Source organism: Electrophorus electricus, chromosome 4, assembly GCF_013358815.1.
Source record: "Electrophorus electricus isolate fEleEle1 chromosome 4, fEleEle1.pri, whole genome shotgun sequence".
Taxonomy (NCBI): Eukaryota; Metazoa; Chordata; class Actinopteri; order Gymnotiformes; family Gymnotidae; genus Electrophorus; species Electrophorus electricus.
Genome location: NC_049538.1, coordinates 31979322 through 32006821, shown reverse-complemented (window position 1 = coordinate 32006821; position 27500 = coordinate 31979322). Strand labels below are relative to the sequence as shown.

Sequence of the window (27500 nt, the reverse complement as noted above, 5' to 3'; positions counted from 1 at the left end):
TATTTCAAAAAGGAGCAAAGGCAAGAGTGTGAGCACCCGCCTTGTTTCCGCTGAAGGCTGGTAAACAAAACCGGCTCTAGCAAGTCTACGCTGTGGTCTGGAACCTGGAAAGTGTGGAAAGTTTGCCTACTTCAAAGTGCCCCCACGGTTCTTACATTAATTAATCTAAAATGTACTTAAATTACCTTTGATTTATTGGGAAATATTCGTCACTAATTACTTTTTACATTTTCATGAAGGTCAATTTGCTGTTGGCTAAAAGCCTTTCTTGGTCTAGGCTCTATCAGATCTGTAGTCTGTTCAGTTCTGTCTGTCCATACGATGCCAGATTGTCTAGTCTTCAATTCCTTAGGACAAACCCATATGTCATGGCAGGTTATTTGTGAGGAGTACATGCATCCTTAGACACTCAGTCACGAGGTGTGGGAGTTAAGATCTCTGCAGCGGCGGAGTTATGATAGATTGCCGTAGACACCGGCCCAGTGGACGTGATTTCAAAGGCCAGTTTCCAGCCATTATGCGTGTGTTAAATATCTTTGTTTTGAGTTCTTCACTAAAGTGCACATCAGCAATGGCATTGCTGGCACTGCTAGCCATGTCAGTGAGTCCCTAGAGAACAGAACGATCGCTATGTGTCCCTCAGATAGAAAACCAAACTCTGAGTGAGGTTTGTCTTTCCAGCATTTCCTCAGTCAGAGTGAAGGACATCAACAGTTTTTCACAGTTCGTGCTGATATTTGGTTTGTTTTTATATGCGTCTGACAGGTTTGAATCATCCCTCACTCTCTTTCCTTTCAATCCCTTTCCTTTTTCACTTATAATTCACTAATCAGTCATTTCTTTAATTACTGAATATTTTTAAAGGAAATCTGAGCTTTTCTGTCTCAGATTATTATTGATAACAGAGGCAAACCCCCCCAGTGCAGAGAGAGTAAACATCTAGGGTAAGTCTGTGGCCCCCTTTATAGAACAAACCCCAGCAGCCCTGACCCCAGCCCTGATCCCTCTGTGGCTTTTCTGCTGGAGATTATTAATATTAACAATAATAATGATGATGATTATTATTATTATTATTATTATGTTGTTTAATTTATATAGCGCGTTTCACAAACTCATGTCCTGTGCCGTAATACCACCACATTCATCTGAACTCAGTCGCATCTCTGCTTCTCACTCTTTACAGATTTTGGGTTGGCATTGAAGTCAGTTTGAGTCTTGAAGCTTGAAGCTCAGAAAAGAGAGATCAGGAAATCAGATTTGTGCCACGTTGCTCATGTGAGCTCAGACCAGAGAGATCAGTAGATCGGGTTAGTGGCACGTTCCTCAGGTGAGCTTTTCACACAAGTGAGCTTTTCATAGCACATCTGCCTCTTTTCCGCTGATGTTTTGGAGTGTGGCCATTCTCAGCTGTTGGAGACAGACATACGGACACGCATTTGCGCACACACACTGATCCAGTGAGCTCACAGGGACCGAGCTGTGTGTTAAACCAACATTTTTTTTCTCCTTTGACCTCCTTGGAGCTGGCAGGCTGTGCCAGGGAGTGCGTCCAACGCCCAGCAGGAACAAGGTCAACTCTTTGTGTCGGGGCCCGTGTGGGGCATCTGACCACTGGCACGAACAAGGTTGACTCTGTGTGAGGGGGCATCTCTGTGCCCACTGTGGCAGGCAATGACTGAGCAGAAACTCAGACATCTGATTGACACAGGCACCCACACTTAACCCCGTAACACTTTGACATCATACAGTGTAATTGCCATTTGGGTGGGTCAGGTGAGGTCACCCAGATTGTCCCTCTGTTAGGAGACTTTTAAGGGTCCCAGATTCTTTGAGGTCCTACTTAGACATGTCAAGATATCATAAGGTTTACAGATATTATATCATAATCTCCTCACGTCCCATAGTGCACAGTGAATTACATGATGATGTTTCATTTGTGTGACACAAGCCCAGAGTGAGTCTGTGGTTTGAAACTGTGACTGGAGCGCCCTCTCTGTTTTAATGTCTCATTTATTTTAGAGGAGGGTTTTTGTAGAAAAACAGCAATAAAAAGTATTTTTATGCCCTCACACTAAATAGTGTGTCTGTGATTTTGTGTCTATGTATGCATGTATGATTCTGTATGTGTGCATGCGAATGTGTGATTCTGAATGCCTGAGCATCTGTGTTTGTGTGTGCATGTGTGTACGCTAGGGAGTGTGGATGGTCTCTAGCTGGTCTCTAGCCTATGTGCGCTAGGGAGTGTGGATGGTCTCTAGCCTATGTGTGCTAGGGAGTGTGGATGGTCTCTAGCTAGTCTCTAGTGTGTGTGTGTTAGGGAGTGTGGATGGTCTCTAGTGTGTGTGCAAGGGAGTGTGGATGGTCTCTACCTGGTCTCTAGTGTGTGTGTGCTACGGAGTGTGAATGGTCTCTAGCTGGTCTATAGTGTGTGTGTGTGCTAGGGCGTGTGGATGGTCTCTTTCATTGCTTTGTGTGTATGGTGTGGCATGCACAGAACATCCTCACAAGTGACTGCAGCATCATGAGGCCACACACTATGACACTGTCAGACTCACCTTTAGAGGTCATCTAACCCCACCCTTTCAAAGTCATCTACCCCATGACAGTGACACTGATGGGTACAAGATGGAATAGTTTTGTCAGAATTACTGTTGCTAATGGGAGAGACACATCTATCAAATAGCAAGAATTTTTACTGAAATGTTTCTCTTTAGCTTTAGCTAAAGGTTTTAAAGTTTAGCTTATCCCTAATTTGTGACCACAATCACTCCTGATAAACTTGGATGGGTAACACATTTCGTTTGCGGCATTTAATTGATGCTTTTATCCAAAGCGACTTATAATTCTGACTGAAAACAACATGAGTAATTGAGGGTTAAGGGTCTTGTTGAGGGGCCCGACAGTGGAAACCTGGCAGTGGTGGGACTTGAACTGGCAACCTTCTGATTATTATTCCAGTACCTTCATCACTGAGACACCACTGCCCTCTGATTAATGCATTACTTTTTTTAAAAAACACATTCAGTAGTTAGCTTCAATTCTAAAAAGATTTACTTGGTCACTGTGCTGAAACACATGATCATGCTTTGCCCTTTGTTGATTTTTCTAGAGCAGTTCCTCCTGACCCTCCTGGTGGTGTTGTGCATGGTGGACTAAGTTTGGACTGCATGGGTATTTGTCCTGCTCACGTTGTTTATCAGGGGAAAGGTCTGAGATCCCGGATAGGAAGTGGGTGGGCAGTAAAAACAAACAGGGCCTGTGCCTGGTTTCACATCGTCATCGACACAGATGAGTAACCCCTCCTTTCCCTATAAAGTTTTATGCTGATATATATATATATATATATATATATACACACACACACACACACACACACACACGGTATGTGAAGTAATAACATTAATGAAGTTGTGTACCAGAGCTGAGGTCAATATTCCCTGAGTAACCATTTTAAATTTGACACCTATAAAGCAGAATGAATGCTGGTGATTGAGAACTGAGCTTCCATACAGCATTCCAGGTTTCCACCACATTATATTCCGGAACACAGGAGCCCAGTGTGCAAGGGGCTGGTTTATGGAGTGGGAATGTGATCACTATGGAGAGGAGTTTGACTAGTTAGACTGTGCAGGTCAAAGCTGTGTAACAGTTCACACAGAACACGTTTGCTGAAGTAGTGAACATGTGTGAGATTGTTCATATGAGGATATCAAAGGCAACTTTAGCCTTGAATGACCCTGACCCTAACCCTGATGGCATACAGGTAGCACTCGTTGGTCAGTTGGTCACTTCTGTATATGTGAAGAAAGACTTTGTCTGTATTGTAGAATCACTGTCACACTGTGGCAATTAAACAAGTGACTAAAGTTCTTCTGCCCCAGCAGAATTTTCAGTTGTCCTGGTGAGTTTGGCTCATGCCACACCCTGGGGTGGAGTAGAGAGCTAGAGATCAGGGTATGAAAAGTGAAAAGTACTTATGTTCACCTGCAGTGTTCCTGCCCTCTCACACATACAAATCATATTCCAGCGTCGGGACGGCAGCCTCTAGAGTTTTGACTGTGGAAGTCAGTGAGCATCTGGGTGGAGCAGGCAGGAGTGTGTCCAGGGCCGTACCGCTGACATACACCCAGCTTCACACAGCTCTAGTGCAGTCATCCGTGCAGCATGGCAGCCCAGGGCTAGTGCAGCACCTCAGCTCTGTGCTGCAGTCTCACCCATTTGCTCCATAATCACATGAATTCATTCTCTGGGTTTTGTGGCTTGTATTACAGAGTGTGTTGAGTGCGTTGAACAATCACAAATGTGAATGTGTTTTCCAATAAATCATAAAAAAGGAAAAATCTTGTATTGATATTGTCTTACAAATGTGTCTTCATTAATACCATGCTCCATCAAGGAATGCCAGCACCTTGTAGGCAAAGAGGTTTCCGTCTCTATGTATAGCTGTCCTCAGACGACCTGTGTCAGGTTGCATGTTGTATGTAGCCTTAAATGCCTCTTGAAGGATATTGAGAGTTGAGGCATCAACGCCAGAGTCCACAAACTGTAAAACTGCTTCCAGATTCATAAACAGGCAGGAGTGCAGGTGCCTTCAGCTGATTCACTGATTCACTAATTCACTAATTCACTATGGCAAGTACTGAAACAGCAACCCATGGGAGGGAAGAGACGTTTCTCACTGGAAGGCCTTTTGCTGTGGGGTTTTTTGGGCAGTCTGTTGAGATTTTTGTATTATGGGGACCTGAAAAGGGTTTCTGCTGTGAATCCTGTCGACCAAATTCCTTGGTCAATACAACTTGGGTCAACACAACAAACCGCTGTTCTCAATATCACACATTTCCTGTAAGAGCTTTGCCACAATACAGTTCAGTCTTTTCAAACTTAAAATCATTTATCCTCAGCAGTGTTCATGTTTACATGGGAAAGAGAAATGAGGCCAAAAATGATTTCCCCCATAAGCAGTTTAGGGTTCTTTCTACATTTAACCATCTCATGGGAGTTAAACGTTAATGTGGATCATGCTGTCTGTGTTCAGTGTGCTGTATTATAGAACACTTTGCACAAGAAGACAGGGACAGCTCTGAATTCTAATTTTCGCTTTATTCTTTAGCAGTTAGGATTACAGATGTGAATAATAATAATAATAATAATAATAATAATAATAATTATTATTATTATTATTAATTGTAGTCACATGACTCCTCTTTCCACATGGCTCGAACACATACAGTCTTCAAATTAAAAATGTTAAAAGATAACGCCATGCTTGTCCAAGATGATGTACAGTCAGGAAAGACTTAGAGGAGCTGTAGGACAATCACGAGCATGGAGAATAACCACCCAGCTACGGTGAGTCCAGCTGGTCCTTGGATGTCAGACTGTCGGGGCTGGAGCACGCTAGGGTTAGGATTAGGATTAGGATTAAGGTTAGGGTTAGTCTTAGTTTTAGGGTTAGTCTTAGTTTTAGGGTTAGGGTTAGTCTTAGGGTTAGTTTTAGGATTAGGGTTACTCTTATTCTTAGGGCTAGGGTTAGGATTAGGGTTTGTTTTAGGGTTAGGGTTATTCTTAGTTTTAGGGTTAGTGTTAGGGTTAGGATTAGGGTTAGTGTTAGGGTTAGGATTAGGTTTAGTCTTAGTTTTAGGGTTAGTGTTAGGGTTAGGATTAGGTTTAGGGTTATTCTCAGTTTTAGGGTTAGTGTTATGGTTAGGATTAGGATTAGGGTTAGTCTTAGTTTTAGGGTTAGGATTAGGGTTAGGGTGATGGCTCCTGGATGGCACGGGTTGTTACTGCCTTTAAACTGCACTTTAAACTGCACTAAGACTTTCTGTTTTGGAGGGACTCTTAATAATATCCATGTGCCCACACACCTCTCTCTCCTCTTCTGTTTTCTATTTGTTATTAAATCTTTTGGGTGCTCTTATTCTCGTCACAACTCTTTCGGTATGTGATGTTTGGTCACTGGGGTTGGAGAAGAGAACAGCTGTGTTATTGTGAGTTTGGCTGCAGTCTGAAACCCCTCTTTCTTTCTCTTTCTTTCTCTTTCTCTCTCTCTCTCTCTCTCTCTCTCTCTCTCTCTCTTTCCCTGTTTCTCTTCTGTTCTCTCATATTTGTTTTATTATTATTATTCCTTCATACTTTATCCGGGCTGCCATGCTAAAGCACCCAGTGTAATCAGTTCTCTCTCCAGCTCCTGTAGGCTTCACAGCCTGCTGCTGCTGGTGAGATATGCCAGCAGTCCTGTGGATGGGTTTCCACAGAGGCCTTGTTGTAGGAGCCTGTTATGGCACTCAGGCAGCAGGACTCCAGCTGTGCTTTCTGCACCTCTGCACGCAGACTGTTCCTAATTGCATTTGGTTGACCGGTATGGCGGAATACGCAGAGTGGTCACTTTATAAGGAACTCCTGCCTTTTCCGGAGACATTTGACTTTGTTGTGCAACATAAAGTTGAGTGAGCAAGTTTTCCGCAGATCTGTTTCAGTGTGAATCCACATTAGATTGGAAAAATTGAGTGACTTTGAATGAGATATGGTCATCGATGCCAGACTGGCTTGGGCCAGTATTACAAAAATTGCTTACCTGTTGCGTTGTCTTCTGCAAGTGTCGAGAGTGTACAGAGATTGGTATGATTGAGGAATAACACCCAGCATTATGTCCTGCAACTCATCAACAAAAGGGGTCAGAGGAAGTCAAGAATTGTTCTGCCAAACAGAAGGTGCACAGTCAACAAAACTGCAGCTGCGTACAACACTGGTGATCCGAATGACGTGTCCAACACACAACTAGTCGATCCTTAGCAAGGACGATCAGTTTGAGTGTCTTTGTTGTCTAAGGGAATCAGAAAGACAAGACTTCAGTGGACACAAGGGCACAAAGATTGGATCACTGAGCACATCACCTGGTCTGATCAATCCAGACTTCTGTTGCACCCACCGTGCTGCAGAGAGGGTCAGAACTGATGAGATCTTCTGTCAGGTGTCGGCAGTTCAGACTGGTGGTGGTGGAGTGATGTGTTTTCTTGGCACAACCTGAGTCCTTTGATACTTGTGGCTGGATGTTTGAACAGTAGGACATACTTAAGCATCATGTCTAACCAAGTTCCTCCCTTCATAGCAGCTGTGTACTCTGTAGCAGGAGGATACTCGTAGCATGATAATGCACTATGGCACAGGGTCGTATAGTCATTTGGTTCCAGGAACATTGCAGTGAGTTTTCCTTCTCTGGCCTTCACAATCCTCAGATCTTAATCCTGTATCTCAGGGACAAGGTGGAATGGGCTGTTCAGAGCACGTTAATACCTCCATCCTGTCCGCACAGGCTGAGATTCCTACAGAGTCATTTTAAAAACTGCATTTTAATTCCACCTTTAATTCCTGCAGTTCTGAAACTGAAAGGAGATCTGCTGTGCTGATGAGGTGGCTGTTCAGGTTCAACAACAGAGAGTGTTATGCAAGTACTGCCATTCTCTCTTGGTCTCTTTTGTTATTGTGAATTAATTCTACATATGTTTATAAATATGTCCCTCCAGATAGTTTTAGTCTAACCTATCAATATTGTTTTAGGACTTTTATTTATGTTTACCATTTTATTTTAATATTTATTTGCAGTTCAGATATTAATACAGTTGTTTTGGTCCCTAAAATTTGGAAATCAATGATATTGTCCCTCATTAAACATTAAACAGTTCTGTATTATTAGTTAGATAAAGTGCATTGTTTGTTTAAGCTGGTTTATGTTTGGGTTTTGCTCAGACTGAGAAGACTGTTGGTGAGACAGTTGAGGATCAATGTCCTAATGTAATGTAGCTGTGCTGGTGGATAGATGTGCAGGTAGACTAGAGAGGAAAGACTCTTCCCGACTGAGATACTCATCTGGTGTATCTGTTTGGGTTCTGGCTTGAAAAGATAAAGTCCTGGGTTGCTTTGAACTGCCCTGCTATTATCCCATAGTTTTTATCAGTGGTCTGTGTTCACCCTGCTCACTGCAGACTGACATCGTCTTAGTGCTCAGTACAGTACAGACCAGCAGTGCTCAGTACAGTACAGACCAGCAGTGCTCAGTACAGCACAGACCAACAGTGCTCAGTACTGAACAGCAGTGCTTACTAAAGTACAGACCAGCGGTGCTCAGTACAGACCAAGAGTCCTCAGTACAGTACAGACTAGTAGTGCACAGTACAGATGCAGTGCCTCTATAGATAATGAATAGGGTACATAGAGCAGTCTCTGACACTATAATTTGCCTGCAGTTATAAATTAACCCAGCAGCACTGATTATTGCTATCAGCCATATCACAGAATAACAATCATGAAATAATCCAGACACAGTTAAACTGCAGGACAGTTCTCATTTAACAGCCATCAGAAGAAGTGAAGATCCTGATCTGAGTTTCACTCTCATTCGGCTGTGGCTGTGGCTCTTGATGGCTCTCGCAGGGTCTTCGCGGGTCTTGGTGGTCTGCCCTTCAGCAGCCCCCGTTCACCCTGCACTCTCGCGCGGCTGCTGGCCTGTGTGTGCTTGCCTCACTAACCCCAAACCCTCTTCATTTCTTCCTTCGTTTCTGTGTGCTGAAAAGTCTCTCAGGCTAATACGTGGAGTTTATCCTTTCAGAGGAAACTACGTTTACAGAGATATGCACCGGGGGAACCGCCGTCCCACTCTACTGCAGTAGTTTCACATGACTTTATCTCAGCGTGTTACGGTGTCACTCAGTGCTGGGGTGATTGGGTTGTTCATGAGTACTTTATTGCTTTATATTTATGTTTGATGAAGTATGATGGCTGTAAGGTTCTGATTTAATATCTTACTTTTTGTTTATAGATTTTATGATGATCCACTTGTTACTCACGTACAGGAAATGAGATCAGTAGACAGGAAGACAGTCCAAGTATTTTTAGAGTTTCCTGTTTTTTATGATTTTGGATATGAGTTCCACGGACATGCAACTGAACGCTGTTTATAACTAATTACAGGGGCAGTTATGTGGAACTTCCATGTGATGTCAAGTCCAGGAAATTTCAGACTCAGCCTTGGCATGGACATTCCTGCGGTTTGCTTAGTACTAGTGCAGACCCAGGAAAGTGGTAACATCAGGATCACAGTTGAAGTGAAACAGAAAATATGTCAGACAGACACACACTTAAAAACACAGAAACTCTAACAGAACTTTTCAAACAAAGGGTGAGATGTGAATTTCTGAACATTGAAAATGCGAATATTGGTATAAAGTATTAATCAGTTTTAAAACATAAGTATTGTAGAATCATCAGTCCACACTTCTGATATAGAAAAAGAGGTGATAATTACAGGAGCTCTTGTAGAGGTAAAGAAGCTGGCTTCAAAATGACATTGAAATGTTTATCCTAGTTTATCCTAAAGGGCTGCAGTCCTAAATGGATCTGAATATTAGGTGTAGGATTACAGATCAGATCTGTTTCACCTAAATCTTTCCATAATGTGCGTTGTTATATAATTGGTATATTACATCAGTTCATCATGACTGCTTAGACCACTGGACAGTGTGTTAGTGTGTGTTTGGAGGCTGAAAGTTTGCCCAGGACTGACTGTGTTTGGATGGGACCGTGTGCAGGTCAATCTGTCCGGGACTGACTGTGTTTGGATGGGACCGTGTGCAGGTCAATCTGTCTGGGACTGACTGTGTTTGGATGGGACCGTGTGCAGGTCAATCTGTCCGGGACTGACTGTGTTTGGATGGGACCGTGTGCAGGTCAATCTGTCTGGGACTGACTGTGTTTGGATGGGACCGTGTGCAGGTCAATCTGTCTGGGACTGACTGTGTTTGGATGGGACCGTGTGCAGGTCAATCTGTCCGGGACTGACTGTGTTTGGATGGGACCGTGTGCAGGTCAATCTGTCCGGGACTGACTGTGTTTGGATGGGACCGTGTGCAGGTCAATCTGTCCGGGACTGACTGTGTTTGGATGGGACCGTGTGCAGGTCAATCTGTCCGGGACTGACTGTGTTTGGATGGGACCGTGTGCAGGTCAATCTGTCCGGGACTGACTGTGTTTGGATGGGACCGTGTGCAGGTCAATCTGTCCGGGACTGACTGTGTTTGGATGGGACCGTGTGCAGGTCAATCTGTCCGGGACTGACTGTGTTTGGATGGGACCGTGTGCAGGTCAATCTGTCCGGGACTGACTGTGTTTGGATGGGACCGTGTGCAGGTCAATCTGTCCGGGACTGACTGTGTTTGGATGGGACCGTGTGCAGGTCAATCTGTCCGGGACTGACTGTGTTTGGATGGGACCGTGTGCAGGTCAATCTGTCCGGGACTGACTGTGTTTGGATGGGACCGTGTGCAGGTCAATCTGTCCGGGACTGACTGTGTTTGGATGGGACCGTGTGCAGGTCAATCTGTCCGGGACTGACTGTGTTTGGATGGGACCGTGTGCAGGGATGATTAGTCCCTTGTCCTTCTGTTCCACTCTCACCACTGTTCACAGAGAAGCTACACGACTGTCTGTTTACCACAAACAAGCCAAATACAGAGAGATTGTGTGTGTTCCACAGAGGTGAGAGTGGAAATGTCTCTCTGGAAATATTGTCTCGTGAGGTATGACCTTGAGACCAGGGTTAGGGTTTGGGTTACGGCTAGGGTTAGGCTTAAGGTTAAAGTTAGGGCTAGGGTTAGGGTAGAGTTAGGGTTAGGGTTAGGCATAGGTTAGTGTTAGGGTAAATTAAGATTAGGTTAGTGTTAGGGTAAATTAAGATTAGGTTAGTGTTAGGGTAAATTAGGGGTTGGGGTTAGGGTAAGTTAGGGATAAGGTACAGTTAGGGGTTAAGGTTAGGGTTAGGCTAGGGTTAGGGTACAGTTAGGGTTTAGGGTTAGGTTAAGTTAGGGTTAAGGTACAGTTAGGGTTTAAGGTTAGGGTTAGGCTAGGGTTAGGGTACAGTTAGGGTTTAGGGTTAGGTTAAGTTAGGGTTAAGGTACAGTTAGGGTTTAAGGTTAGGGTTAGGGTTAATCCTAACCTTGAGGCCAGTAGCAGTGGTAGCACTGAACATTTAGATGACCCCCTGGTCCTTTGCTTAAAGGCGCATTCAAAATGAACACTGGTCCTTGTTTAGTTTAACTGACCAATATTCTTGTCCACATTGTGTTGGATGAATTGTCATTTGGTTTGTATGTGAAAATAACACGAAAATGGCAGAAAATGTGACTGACATTGTGGTTTCAGTAATGACTGGGCTGATAGCAGAGTTGGTTTGCTACCTCCGAAGAGCCTGACGTCTAAAATAACAGTCAAGAATCTACTATCGTCCCGCACAGCTCAGCCTGCTGTCCTTGGGAGCAGGAGTGTTGGAAAACTTTTCCCAGGATGAGGAAGTGCTTGGATCATTGAAGGTTATGTTGGAGGGGGATGCTGCCAACCAGCTGCTGCTTGCCTAATTTTGCTAAGCAAATTGTGCTTTAAAACACACACACACAAACTCATTAATGATGTCTTGGCTTTCTGTAACTGCTGTTTGATGCTGCGTCTTACCGCACTCCTTTACGGTCCCTGTTCAGTGGCAGGTCAGGGCAGCCCTAGTGCTGTGCATGGGAATACTTAACCCTTTATAGCCTCTTCAGTTCAGGGTCAACCCAACTGCAGCTTCCTGGCACATTTTCCATATTTCTGTGCAGGATGAGGTCATGGATTTCCCTGATAGCATGGATCACTTTGGTTTTGCCTCCATATGCATGGACAGATAATGACTGTTAATTCTGTGTTATAATATGGAGGGTCATATAATGACTGGGGTTTCTGTGGAATTAACTGGAGTGATGTTGGTTCTGACCAACATGCACAAACGTATCAATGTTTGGCCATTAAATTTTCACCTTCTATTTAGCACCACCACTCAACATCCCCTTAAAAATTGAATTTGCGCATTAATCTCTGGGAGGAGCAGAGGAGTCAGGTGATTGGTGCAGGGGAGCTGGCTGATGCCTTTGCTTGGAAATCACGACTATGTTGTGCATTATCGCAGTATGTTGTTCTGCTGGAAGAATAAAGGAATCCTCATTTTCAGTGATTATAACTCCAACATGAGCTATAAGCAGGGCAGAGTGATGTGGAAATTGCTATTGTAGTAATTTTAATCTTATATGTGATAATTGGTGTATGATTTGTTCTCAGAGTGCTGAGGTCAGCAGTATCATTTTATACAAGGTTCCAAGATTTCCACTTCCAGAGTCAAAACTTGTGTAGATTTTCTCACAATAAAATAATAAAACATTAGAGAAAGCTTTAAAAACCCAGAAATTATTTTTGTGGTTGTTGTATTTGAGGCCATACTTTGATTTTGACTTTTCCAAATAGATTTTTTTATATTCAATATATGAAATCCAATTATTGAAAGAGCTTGTGTGTGTGTGTGTGTGTGTGTGTGTGTGTGTGTGTGTGTGTGTGTGTGTGTGTGTGTGTGTGTGTGTATATATATATATATATATATATATATATATATATATATATATATATATATATATACATACCAGCCTTAGCTCCAAGTTGGTGCTTACCTCATGCATAAACATGTTGTGATGCACTATGCAAGGCCTAAAGATATGAAGTTTCAGAACCTAAAGATAACATCTCTCTGAACCTACAATGTTAATGACCATTTTTCTTTCGCTGCCCTGTGATAGTTTTAATTGTTATGACATGTTTAATGTCAGACAACTGTTCAGGAATAATTTTACAGGAGAGTAAAGGTTATGCAGGCTGGTTTGCCATGATGAAGTGGTAGTAGTGGTTTAGACAGTAATTATAACCACTTCAAACACAATGGTTTGATTTTCACTTTGTGTCACAGAAATGCCTCTCATTCCTGAGACTGTTTTTAAAATGTTTTTCTTCTTGACAGTTTCTACCAGAGACATGAGTGTCATATTATAGCAGATAAGACATTAGTTCAGGAAAGACTTCTGCACTCTGTTGAAGTTTTTGATTCCATTTGGCCCAAGGTTCAGGCACGTTTGTACTTTACATGTTTCCTTGAAGTGTTTGAATTAATTTACGTAACTGTACAATTGCACTCAGTAATCAGAGGGCACCGTCATTCAATTAGGTTAAATTCTTAAATAAACAGGGATTCAGGGTCATTAGTCACATAACTGTGTGTAATGATTTCTTGATATAGGCTATGTTCAGGGTTGACTTGCCAGACAATATCAGCATCCATTATTTTAGTGGTTAAATCCTTACAGAGATTAACTGGAATAACAGAGTTTATGGTTTAGGTAGTGAGAGAGAATCTCCTGGTTTGGTCTCTGCTTGGCTATCCTAGTGGCTTTGCTTGTTTTCACACCAGCAGGAAACGTGTCCACTGCTTTTCTCATTCAGCTCCTCCTCCGGGATCACTCAGTCCACTGCGACCACTCTGGGACCACGCCTCCTCCGGGACCACTCAGAAACGCAGCAGGCGTCTCAGGGCTTGGAATTAACGTCTGATTATTAGACCAGCGGGAGCACTTGGAAACACGGTGTCGTTTAACTAAAGGCTCTAAGCCTCCAGCTTTATATGCTGAACAAACAGTGGTGTTACTTCTACAAATCACATTTTCTGCTTCATAAAAGGCATTTCTGAATTATTGTAATGTACCAGCTGTACATGACAATGAGGTAAAAACGATATAAAGTTTAAAACGTTGGTGGTTGTGTGACACTCCCACTGATACACACACACACACACACACACACACACACACACACACACACACACACACACACACATATACACACACACACACATATACACACACACACACATATAAACATAAACATGCACATCAGTTCACATTAGCTGCTGGAGCTTGTCGAGTTTGGTCAGTTATTGCTTGGGCCTACTTGGCTTCTAATGAACACGCAGGATTTTGATCACATGACAGTCTGGGATTCGTCTGGGATTCATCTGGGATTTGTTATTTCTGGTACAGTGTTTCTGGTGTACAGTGTTGCCGGTAGAGTGTTTCTGGTACAGTGTTTCCGGTGTATGGTGTTGCCGGTAGAGTGTTTCTGGTACAGTGTTTCCAGTGCAGTGGGTTGGGGTTGGTGCTTCAGTCGCTGATTCTCCCTTGCTGATGCTGCCCCAGTTACTTGGAGTACACAGAAAAGCAGTTGTGGTTGGTCACATTAAATTAGCTGCATAAAGAGCAGGTCTAGTGTCTGTGCTCTGCCTTCACATGCATAGGTCTCTGAGTGTTTTGTGTGCTCTGCCTGTACAGGTGTAGGTCTCTGTGAGTATTTTGTGTGCTCCGCCTCCACACGTGAAGGTCTATGGGAGTGTTTTGTGTGCTCCGCCTCCACACGTGAAGGTCTATGGGAGTGTTTTGTGTGCTCCGCCTCCACATGTGAAGGTCTGTGGGAGTGTTTTGTGTGCTCCGCCTCCACACGTGAAGGTCTATGGCAGTGTTTTGTGTGCTCCGCCTCCACACGTGAAGGTCTATGGCAGTGTTTTGTGTGCTCCGCCTCCACACGTGAAGGGCTATGCGACTGCTGGCCCTGCCGAGTCACCATCCCCAGCCCCATGATTTAATGATCGTTGACCAGTTTACAGTATGTACACAAGTAACATAATGAATAAATATACAAGGTGCAGCGGTAAACAAGACGTAGTACAGTTACAGTCGCACAGCCCTCTGGCGCCATAGCCAAAAGGCAAAGCATTCTGGGTCTAACCACAGGGCAATCAAGTGGACCTCCACACCCAGCAGTCACCCAATCAGACAAAGTCATCTTCCCTGTGGTACTGATTGGTTGACCTTGGCCTGTTCTCTGACTATGTTTTCCAATTGAGTGTTTGTACCTTTGTTATTAATAACGTTTATCTGCAGTTGTGTGGCTGATCCTGTCTCATTACAGATTGAAGCCAAATGCATTCATAATTGTGGCACGTAACTGTAAATTCTATAAATTCTAATAGTTTTGTATAGGTCCAGGAGTGTGTGTCTGCTCTGGGTGTGGTCCAGAAGTGTGTGTCTGCTCTGGGTGTGATCCAGGAGTGTGTGTCTGCTCTAGATGAGGTCCAGGAGCTGCAGCTCTAATCGCTCTTCTAAATCTGGCAGGTCAGGGCTCGGCTGAGCGGGAAATTGTGCGTTTCAGCTGAGCCAGCAAGGCTCAATCACAAGATCAGCTGAAAAATGAGGCAGTGGATATTTGTTACAGGGTGGGAATGAGAGCCATGCACTCTGAACACCTCACTCACAAGCAGAAGGACAGATATGTTTACCCACCTGAATCAGAGTTGGCTCACTGAAACAGTGAAGCAGTGCTAATGGCAAGATCGGCACAACCAACGGCGCATGCGCAGGGCCCACCATAGAACAGCGCCCTCATCATCACGGAGAGTGACGTGAGGAGAGTGTTTAAAAGGGTGAATACCAGGAAGGCGGTGGGACCAGACGGTATCTGCGGAAGGGTCCTCAAAGCCTGCGCAGATCAGCTAGCCCCGGTATTCACCGACATCTTCAATCTCTCCCTGACGCTCGGTATCGTCCTGTCCAGCTTCAAGTGGTCCACCATCGTCCCCGTCCCGAAGAAACCTCGACCCTCCGACCTCAATGACTACCGCCCTGTCGCCCTCACATCAGTCGTGATGAAGTGCTTTGAAAAGCTAGTCAGAGACTTCATCACATCTTCACTGCCAGCCTCCATGGACCCACTGCAGTTTGCATACCGCCACAACCGCTCCACTGACGATGCGATTGCACATCTGCTCCACACTTCACTGACTCACCTGGACGAAGAGAGGGGAAATTATGTTAAAATGCTATTTGTCCACTACAGTTCAGCATTTAACACTATCATCCCCTCCCTACTCACTACTAAGTTGGGGGATCTAGGACTGCATACATCCCTGTGCAACTGGATCTCCAACTTCCTAACAGACAGACCACAATCAGTACAGGTGGGCAACTGTACCTCATCCACCCACACCCTCAGCACTGGAGCTCGTCAGGGTTGTGTCCTAAGCCCCCTGCTCTACTCACTGTACACCTACGACTGCACAGCCACTTCCAGCTCTAACACCATTGTCAAGTTTGCTGATGACACCGTTCTCATGGGTCTGATCTCGGACAACGACGAGAGGGCCTACCTGGAGGAGATTAAACACCTGGAAAACTGGTGCCAGGAAAATAAAGGAGCTGATCGTGGATTGCAGCAAGAAGCAGGAGCGGCACTACCAACCTGTGAGGATCAGTGGAACCACGGTGGAGAGAGTAGATAGTTTCAGGTACCTTGGTGTTCACATCTCGCAGGACCTGTCCTGGTCCCGCCATACCAACTCCCTGGCAAAGAAGGCTCATCAGCGTCTTTACCACCTCAGATGCCTAAGAGACTTCAGACTGCCCTCCAAGGTACTGCGGAACTTCTACACCTGCACTATCGAGAGCATCCTCACGGGGAACATCACAGTCTGGTTTGGGAATAGCACCAAGCAGGACAGACAAGCACTCCAAAGGGTAGTGCGTTCAGCAGAGCGCATCACTCACTCGGAACTTCCTGACCTGCAGACCACCTACTACAAGCGGTGCCAAACCAAGGCCAGGAAAATTGTGAAGGACCCCACCCATCCCAACAATAGACTCTTCTCTCTGTTGAGGTCAAGGAGGCGCTTTCGCTCCCTGAAGACCGACAGAGAGACTGAAGAGGAGCTTCTTCCCACAGGCCATTCGGGCCCTGAATCAGGGAAACTGATAAACTGTGGGGACCACCACCACCCTGTAACATAACTGTATAACAGTGTGTGTGTATATATATATATATATATATATATATATATATATATATATATATATATATATATATATTCAATTACCTTGTAACACAACAACTGTAAATATGTTATTCTACAAAATGGATCTGTACATTCTGTACATTGTGTACATATATACACAACCATATACATTGTACATTGTGTATATAATCATAATATACATATATTGTACATACATTGTTAATATATTTTGTACATACATAGAATATATATATTTCTCTTTGCATATATATATTTCACATATAGAGAATATCTATATTTCTCTACGCACCCCTGTTTTCTTTTCCTCAGTTTGGACAGAGCACTCTCCACCATTTCACTGCGAGTTATACTGTGTATGACTATGTATGTGACGAATAAACCAAACTTGAAACTTGAAACTTGAATTCTGAGATTGGAGAGTCTCTTCCGCTGGCACAACCTGTGGAGAGTCTGTGGTTCTGGATCACTCAGATAAACTTCACCTTCAGGTCCAGTAATGTAGTTTAGCTCCTACTGAGAGTTGAAGGACCTCAGAGTTCTGCATCGCAGTGAAGGTCTGGAGGAGTCCGCAGGATAAAAGAGACCAACAGAACATGTCTAGTATGACGAGGCTGAATTTAGGTGTGTGAGTGCGTATGTGTGAGTGTGCGTGGGTGTGTATGTGTGTGTCTGTGTGTGTGTGTGTGTGTGTCTGTGTGTGTGTGTCTGTGTGTGTGTCCACATGACATTTAATATATAATATAAAGTCATTGCTTATATATATTATATATATCATTATATTATATAATGACTTTATATTATATATAAAGTCATTATTTCAGTCCATGTAAGATGTTGTGAGAGTGACACATTTACTCAGAAACAATTGTTTCCACATTTCAATTCTGCTATTCAATACTAATACTGCTATTCTTATATTTCACAACCTTTGCGAACTAAACACCAAAACAGTTGATTCACATAAATAAAGATATATCATCACATGAAATATGATAGATTTCTAAAACTGGACCTCATATTTTCAGATTTATTGTCAAATTATTTCTTTATGCAGTGCTCTAGGTCAAATGGTACCTCATTAGTAAGAGAGCTGAGATTGGTTCATTTTTATATGAAACATATGGGTATCTACAATATATAAGAACCTTTAAAATGAAGTTAAGAAAATATGCAAAAACAGAGAAAATGTAAATGTCTGTAAATCTGTCTGTAACTGTGTCTCTCTGTAAATCTGTCTATGACTGTAACTGTGTCTATAAGTCTCTTTGTGTCTGTAACTGTAACTGTGTCTGTCAGTAACTGTGCCAGTGGGCAAGGCTAGACACAGGGTTAGCTGGGCCTGCCCAGGGTTCCTGAGCTTTACTCTGTGCATGTGGTGAGTTGAATGATGTCTGAGAGTTCATATACCAGTGGTCACATTAGACAACTCTTGTTTGACAGAGAAATACAAGGGCCCAAAGGACACAGGGTGGACAGAGCTGTGGTGAATTGTCCTTAGTGCACATCCCATTGAAGTATTTAACATTTATTCATTATTATTATTATTAGGTATTTAGAGAAACTAACTTTTAGTCAAATCATTTTAGAGAATAAGGGTTTTCATGGCTACATGTTTCTCCAGTTGATGATGTTTGTTTGGTTTCTTATTCTCTGGTGCCATCTAGTGGATCTAAAATTGAATGACGTTTCAGGGTGTTCTCGGCTCTTGACTGCACTGTCCTGTGCTTCAGCAACAGAAGTGAGTTTCAGTTTCTTTGTTGTACTTTTATGAAATGTTTGTCTAGACCACATGGCGCTGGACTGGGTGATATTGTAAATATTAACCTCATACAGCATTTGTGATATCAGAGTCAGTGGGTTTGATGTCATTGTTGGTGATGTCAGTCATTAGTTCATAACTTCTCACACTGATTTAAAAATCAGTCAGCTCATAAAAGTACACTGAGCCAAAAACAATCTGCTGTCATTTACAGCCACTAAAGGGCAGCAGACTACAGTTAATCAGGTCACCACGTCATCAGACTACAGACTACACACGTTAATGTATTAATTTTATGTTTATTTGCTCACCACATATTACTTGATAGCCTTTCTTAAGAAGTGAATCTCAGATGTTAATGAATGTGCCCCAGTACACCAGGAACAGCAGTGGCTGTCGTTCAATCACATGATAAAGCCCAGAACAGGTCACACGTTTAAGCCCAAAACAAGTGCCCTGGTCAGCAGGAGGTGTGTGACACCCAAGGAGGCCCATCAGAGTCAGAAGCTCGAGGGTTCGCTGGATGCCGGCGCACCAACGCTCTTCCGCCAGCTCATCAGTGTGAGCTTGGGATCTCTCCTCTCCTCACCATCCGGGAAAGGGGCACTAGGACCCAGGGCTTTAGCTCAGCAGTGGCTGGGGTTCTCATACTTATGTGTGCGTATGTGTGCACGCATGGGTGTGTGTACATGTGTGTGTGCGTAAATGCATGTGCATGCATGTAACTGTGAGTGTGCGTGTTGGTGTGCATATGCATGGTGTAAGAGTATGTGTGAGAAGTAACAAAATCCCAGTGTGCGGCTACCCTTTAAGTAAAATAAATATTAATATAAATATAAAAATAAATATAGCTGCAACAGCAGAACAAGAGGTGTTCAATGCCCCCACTTGGTCAGAGAGAGAGAGAGAGAGAGAGAGAGAGAGAGAGAGAGAGAGAGAGAGAGAGAGAGAGAGAGAGAGAGAGAGAGAGAGAGAGAGAGAGAGAGAGAGAGAGAGAGAGAGAGAGAGAGAGAGAGAGAGATATTAATCATCTCTGCATACCTTCCATACACACAGTGCTCTCTGGCCAAATGTCAGGATCTGTTGCATTGCAGAAGGCTCAGAAGATAAGGGGAGCTGATCTCTACAGAGCATCTGTGCCTCTCCTGTGTCTCCTCCGATTGAATTACACTCCTGGTTTTCGATTTCACTCTTTAAGGTTTGGACACGTGTGTGAGTTTGTAGTGAACCCTCTGGGGTACCCAGGTGTGTGTGCTGGCTTCACCCACAGCTGCACATGTGGCCCAGAATAGCTGCATTTTTGCAGCTGCTGTCCTAAATTTGGGCTCAGAATCAAGGCCACTCGGCCCACCATGCTGGACCCCTCTCTGGATCCCTCTCTCCCACGGGTCAAGACCATGCTGGACCCCTCTCTTGGGGTGACTAGTGTAAGGGTAACTAGGATTATGGTTAGGGTAACTAGAGTTAGGGTAACTAGGGTTAGGGTAACTACAATTAGAGTAATCCTAACCCACTAAATGTGTTGTCATTGCCGTCATATATCAAGGTGACACAGTAGCAGGAGAGCTTTTCCATAGCTTGACTATGTCTTTCTCTAGGTGTGTTTTGATGTGTTTGCATGTCTCTGTCATCCTCTCTCATTAAAGCACATTTACAGGCCTGTTAAAACACAGTGTCTGTTTCTGCTCTTTTGACATCGAATACGCAACGACCCAACAGATTTTCATTGATCTTAGATTCGCTTGGATCATTAAAGCAGTGGCAAACTAACATGTCATACTCAAGTTGATTTATTTATTTATGACTTATTTGTGTTAAAGCAGGTGAGTCAGACTGGGCTCTTTCCTCTCCAGCGTGGAGTTTAGTGCATAATTGAGCTCCAGTTGGACATAATGCCTGAGGAAAATCATGATCTTGGTGTCTTTAGCCACAGAATCTGTCACAGATATTGACAGACAGAAGGGTACTCTTCTGAAAAATCATCTACTCTGGTGGGACTGGCATTCCAAACATGAGAGGACATGAGCAGCACCATCCAAGCACTCCAGCAGGTGTCCGAGACCGGCCGGAGAGACCGGCTAGCCTGCGCAGGGCCGGAGAGACCGGCTAGCCTGCGCAGGGCCGGAGAGACCGGCTAGCATGCGCAGGGCCGGAGAGACCAGCTAGCACTGTGGTGGTTAGTGTGACTGGGTGATTAAAACTCCCCTTTCCTTCTCAAAGTTTTTTACTGTCTGCACATTAAATAAACAAATGAACAACAACAACAAAAAAACAAATTTGGCTCATTTTGGACGGTTAGATTAGTCACTTGTTTCCATCCTTCATCCTTAGAGTGATCCTTAGCTGTGTGCTGTAGGTCTGAGGATTTAAATGCAGTAGGATAATAAAATACAAGAGAGCAAAACTACTAAACATCTGAGATGTGAGGAACACAGATCTGAGGAGGATGTACTGACCCCCACATCCTGACCTCTGAGTCCTGACTACTAAATCCTGACCCCTGTGTCCTGACTCTGCGTCCTGCCCGTGTCCTGATGTGAATCATGTGAATCAAGTGAAGGTACTGGGCTAGTAATCAGAAGGCTGCTGGTTCAAGTCCCACCACTGCCAGCTTTGCACTGCTGGGTCCCTGAACAAGACCCTTAACCCTCAAGTAGTGTTCAAGTTTGTTTCTTTTTCTTTGTATATATATAGATTTATATGTGTATATAATATATATATTTTTGTATATATATAGATATATATGTGTATATAATATATATATTTTTGTATATATATAGATATATATGTGTATATAATATATATATTTTTGTATATATATAGATATATATGTGTATATAATATATATATTTTTGTATATATATAGATATATATGTGTATATAATATATATATATTTTTTTGTATATATATAGATATATATGTGTATATAATATATATATTTTTGTATATATATAGATATATATGTGTATATAATATATATATTTTTGTATATATATAGATATATATGTGTATATAATATATATATTTTTGTATATATATAAATATATATTTCCTTATACACCCCTGTTTTTTCCTCAGTTTGGACAGAGCACTCTCAAACCATTTCACTGCGAGTTATACTGTATGACTATGTACGTGACAAATAAACCAAACTTGAAATTCAAGTAGTGTTCAGTCAGAATTGTAAGTTCCTTCGGATAAAAGGGTCAGTTAAATGTGTGTAAGGAACATTTTTCTTCATGATCTTTACTTTTGTTTAGAGCACACTGTGAAACATTTCCACTGTTTAAAAGCTTCTTTAAATCCCAGTGTTCCAACATTCATGAGAATCGTTTTCTGTAACATTTCCAGTGGAAGCGGTAGAACCTTGGACACTGAATCAGGGATCAGAATCGTTTCTTTTTATTCAGTTATTCAGAACTCATCATTTTTTTTCACATAAGTCCCCTGTTTCCCCAGTCCCCTGAGTTCCCAGTTTTCCCAGTTTTCCCAGTTTCCCCAGTGTCCCTCCTGCTGTGAGCTCCATCACGACCGTCTAGACATGTGCACTCTCACTCTCACTCCAGAGACTCAGACTTTGTTACCTTTTCAGAACCCAGACAATGCAGTATAACAAACACACTTTCAGCAGGCTACTTGGTGTGTGTGTGTGTGTGTGTGTGTGTGTGTGTGTGTGTGTGTGTGTGTGTGTGTGTGTGTGTGTGTGTGTGTGTGTGTGTGTGTGTGTGTGGAGCAGGATGTAAACAGAATAAACAGAATTGCTCAGTAGAGGCACACTGGCGTCTAGCTCTGAGACATTAGTGAGTGTGATGGGGAATCAGATCTGCATGAGAAACATGTGATGATGGAGGTGTTGGGTAATCAGAGCTGCGTGAGACGTGTGATGATGGAGGTGTTGCGTGATCAGAACTGTATGAGACACGTGTGATGATGGAGGTGTTGGGTGATCAGATCACAACTCACTCTAAAGGGCCCAAATGTACAGGCACAGTACAGACACACGCTAAGATTAGCCGTCTTTTAAAGTGTATTATGTCTAGTTTCAAGGCAAGAGCAGGACAGAGTGAGGATCAGAGACCCTCTGACCCTAACCCTAACCCTTAGCCCTCTGACCCTAAACCTTTAGCCCTCTAACCCTGACCTTAGCCCTCTGACCCTAGCCCTAACCCTTAACCCTCTGACCCTAACCCTAACCCTTAGCCCTCTGACCCTGACCTTAGCCCTCTGACCCTAACCCTAACCCTTAGCCCTCTGCTGATTAATGCCGTTTTGAGGTAGGTGCATCGGCCAATGTCTGTTCTCATAAGGCTGATTATCAAAAACATCAGTCTGCATGCAGTGGAGAGTTTAGGGCTTATTATCTTAGGGCCCCTCTTGTGTCCTTTTCAGCATTCATCTGTGAAACAGTGCCTCCCGATGTATGTTGAATTAGATTTATTCCAGTCATGTAGTGAGAAAATATGAATCATGTTATTTGGGAAGCAGCTAATTTACAGATGGGTAACTTATCCTAAAAATGACTTTTTAAATGATACGAACATGATGTCCTAATGCTTAGCTAACTAGCTACATGTGTAGATACGTCAGCCCTCTTCACTGTGAAAGAATCCTGGCGCTTGGTGATCTTATTAAACATTCATGTCTTTGCTCAAATGATTGATGACGCCTCCCCCACCATTAAGTGACGTTACTAAAAATGTTTTCAAACAGAAATTCAAAGCCAAATGGTTTTATTTTTTGTTTTTTTTTTAATTTTCAAGACAATGTTTCCTTAGCACTCTTTGAAGCTCAGGCACTTCTGATGATAAAGAGGGAGGGTTAAGGGTTAGGGTTAGGGGTTAAGGTTAGGGATTAGGGGTTAGGGGTTAAGGTCAGGGTTAGGGTTTAAAGTCAGAGTTAGGGATTAGGGGTTAGGGGTTAAGGTCAGGCTTAGGCATTAGGGTTTAGCAGTTAGGGGTTATGGTTATGGGTTAGGGGTTAGTTCTTAAGGATTAGAGTTAGGGGTTAGGCTTAGGTGTTAAGGTCAGGGTTAGGGGTTAGGGGTTAAGGTCAGGATTAGGGATTAGGGGTTAGCGGTTAGTGGTTATGGTTAGGGGTTAGTGCTTAAGGGTTAGGGTTAGGGGTTATGGTTAGGGGTTAAGGTCAGGGTTAGGGGTTAGGGGTTAAGGTCAGGATTAGGGATTAGGGGTTAGCGGTTAGTGGTTATGGTTAGGGGTTAGTGCTTAAGGGTTAGGGTTAGGGGTTATGGTTAGGGATTAAGGGTTAGGGGGTAGGGGTTAGGGATTAACGGTTAGGGTTGCGGATTAGCGGTTAGGGGTTATGGTTAGGGATTAGGGGTTAGGGTTAGAGTTAGGATTAGGATCTATTGTATCTATGCAGGGATCTTCTCACCCCACCCTGCTGTTGCTGCCTCATTCCTCCACACGTCCCTGATGGCCATGTGCTCTTCTGGGTAACGCAGCAATGAAACTCCATCTCGTCTGACGTGTGACTCTTGCGGCTGCATGAGGGGAAAGGTGTTGAGTGAGCACGCCACCAGCTGCTGAGACACTGCTATCCCTGCTCACTCATGCTGTGGTCTCCAGGACACCAAGGACAAACAGTAACCACTGCTGTGTGTGTGTGTGTGTGTGTGTGTGTGTGTGTGTGTGTGTGTGTGTGTGTGTGTGTGAGAGCGTGTGTGTGTGTGTGTGAACGTGTGTAAGTAACTTTTGTTCCTGACTCATCAGCCTTTGTGCTGACAGCTATTGGAGGGGCCGGTCTGTGGGTGGGTCCATGGCGGGTCCAGCCGTGCTGTGATTCTGCTAAATCTGTGTAAAACTGCTAAATCTCAGCCGTCTTGGGAAAGGCCAGTGCTGGAATTAATAGAGAGAATTAAAATAGTAGCGATGATGCATGACTTTGACACCCCCCACCCCCCACCTGCCCTCTCAGCTTTGCTGGGAGTGGAAATGGGAACGGCATGCCTTAGACTCCACATGCTCCCACCTTCCCACCATCTCCAAGCCCCCCGCCCGGGCCTGGGGTCAGATACCCCACACAGGGCCACCCCAGCGTCTTCAGACCTCACCAGCCTGGGAGTGTGAGACCCAGGGCCGATCATAGCCCTGTCTGCCCCGTCCGACCAGGAGCCACAGAACTCTCCCACTCCACACTAAATAATAGCCAGATGGGTGGAGAGAGGCTTTGTATGTCCACACACACTCCTGTTAACTACGTGCTATAAAGCTTGATGAGGTGGAGTAGTTGGGTTTGGGAGGGTGTGTTTGTGTGTGTTTGTAGTTTTAGGTAGGTGTGTGCATGTGTGTTTGTGGGTTTGTTTGGGTGTGTGTGTGCGTGGGTGTGTGTGCGTGGGTGTGTGTGCGTGGGTGTGTGTGCATGGGTGTGGGTGTGTGTGTGTGTGTGTGTGTGTGTGTGTGTGTGTGTGTGTGTGTGTGTGTGTGTGTGTGTGTGTGTGTATGTTTGGATGTGTGTGTATGTTTGGGTGAGTGGGAGTATGTGTGAGGGTTTGGGTGTGTTTGTGGGTTTAGATATGTGTGTGTGCGTGTGTGTGTGCGTGTGTGTGTGCGTGTGTGTGTGCGTGTGTGTGTGCGTACGCGCGTGTATTTATGGGTTTGCTGTGTGTGTGTGTGTGTGTGTGTGTGTGTGTGTGTGGGCGGAGAGGGAGATTAATGCTTTAGTGGTGAACATCAGTAATGCATCTGTGCTGGTGGGGATGGGAGAAGAGGAGAGAGAGAGAGAGAAAGAGAGAGAGAGATGTACTTTAGAGTCACATCTGTTAATGTGATTGTACACGACCGAGCTCCTAAACAGCTCTCCTCCTCCTCTACAGAGCTGTTCCCCCTCCTAAACGACTCTCCTCCTCCTCCTCAGAGCTGTTCCCCCTCCTAAACGACTCTCCTCCATCTCCACAGAGCCATTCAACCTCCTAAACGAGTCTCCTCCTCCTCCACAGAGACGTACACCCTCCTAAACGACTCTCCTCCACCTCCACAGAGCCATTCAACCTCCTAAACGACTCTCCTCCTCCTCTACAGAGCTGTTCCCCCTCCTAAACGACTCTCCTCTTCCTCAGAGCTGTTCCCCCTCCTAAACGACTCTCCTCCTCCTCAGAGCTGTTCCCCCTCCTAAATGACTCTCCTCCTCCTCCACAGAGCCGGTCACCCCCAAATGACTCTCCTCATCCTGCCGTTCACTCACTCCTCTTCCTTAAGCCAGCTGACAGCTCGTATTTTCCGTCACACTCTGTTTTGTAAGGGGATTCATCTCCGTGCAGCTCCATTGAGCCCAGATCGTCATCGTCAGCATCTTTCCTTCCAGCGCCGAGCAGCTCAGTGGTGTCATATCACAAACTCCTGAAGACACCCACAAAGCGAGCCTGCACTCTGGATGTGTGCTGGGCCCATGGATCCTTCTGAGCTGCTGAGCTGTATCTGATGCCTGTGTGATGAGCTCATGGCGTTGGCTGTGCTACTGGGGTCACGGCAGTGGGAGCAAACACTGGCCAGACTGCTCTGGAGAACCTGGAGCTGCCTAAACACCTGCCTGTCCAGATCTGTGTGCTGTGCTGTCTACAGGGTTTGTGTCTGGTTCCTTTCTTCATGTCATTTAGATTGGCCCAGACTAGTTCATCAGTAAGGGCCTCCTGACAGGAAGTTGGGTTCAGCAGTGCCATGAGCTGTCTTCAGTCAGGGTCTGGAGGATCCAGCTGCCACTGGGAGAGGAAATCAGCACAGTCCTCTCTTCCTTGTTGCTATGCAACATACTGGTCAAGGCACCACCAAGCAGACAGAAAACAGAAGCCAAAAAAGTGCCATGCACCTGCAGAGAGTCACATCACACACACGTGCACATGCCCACACACACACACACACACACACACACAGACACACACACACACAGACACACACACACACAGACACACACACACACACACACACACACACAGACACACACACACAGACACACAGACACACACACACACACACACACAGACACACACACACACAGACACACACACACAGACAGACACACACAGACACACACACACAGACACACACACACACACACAGACACAGACACACACAGACACACACACACAGACACACACAGACACACACACACACACACACAGACACACACACACGCACACAGACAGACACACAGACACACACACACACACAGACACACACACACACACACAGACAGACACACACACACGCACACAGACAGACACAGACACACACACACACACACTCAGACACACACACACACAGACACACACACACACAGACACACACACACACACAGACACACACACAGACACACACACAGACACACACACACACAGACACACACACACAGACACACACACAGACAGACACACACAGACAGACAGACACACACACACACACACACACAGACACAGACACACACAGACACACACATACAGACACACACACACACACAGACACACACACACACACAGACAGACACACACAGACACACACACACACAGACACACACACAGACAGACACACACAGACAGACAGACACACACACACACACACAGACACAGACACACACAGACACACACACACAGACACACACACACACACAGACACACAGACACACACACACACAGACAGACACACACACACACACAGACAGACACACACACAGACACAGACACACACACACAGACACAGACACACACACACACACACACACACACACACACACACACACACAGACATGCAAATGTGTATGAATGTTTGGAATAATTTTGGGACATCTTTATCTGTTTTTGTGATTGATGTTTCAAAATGTTTTGCTTGTGCTTGTGACACTGAGATGTAAACCAATAACAAGCAGGAGTGCAGGGCAGTGGAGTCTTAGTGGTGCAGGTACTGGACTAGTAATCAGAAGGTTTCAAGATTTCAAGTCCCTCCACTGCCAGGTTGCCACTGTTGAGCCCC

At 44.4% G+C, this 27500-nt stretch overlaps 1 protein-coding gene and 1 long non-coding RNA gene across 2 annotated transcripts in view; both read left to right on the top strand.

Moving 5' to 3' along the window:
- tspan9a (tetraspanin 9a) overlaps positions 1-27500 on the top strand; it is a 147794-nt gene that overhangs the window by 277 nt on the left and 120017 nt on the right. The gene's annotated exons all lie outside the window — the stretch shown is intronic.
- LOC113587200 lies at positions 18-2069 on the top strand. The gene is made up of 2 exons (XR_003411716.2): positions 18-172; positions 1184-2069. It is a non-coding gene; the product is annotated as an uncharacterized LOC113587200 (long non-coding RNA).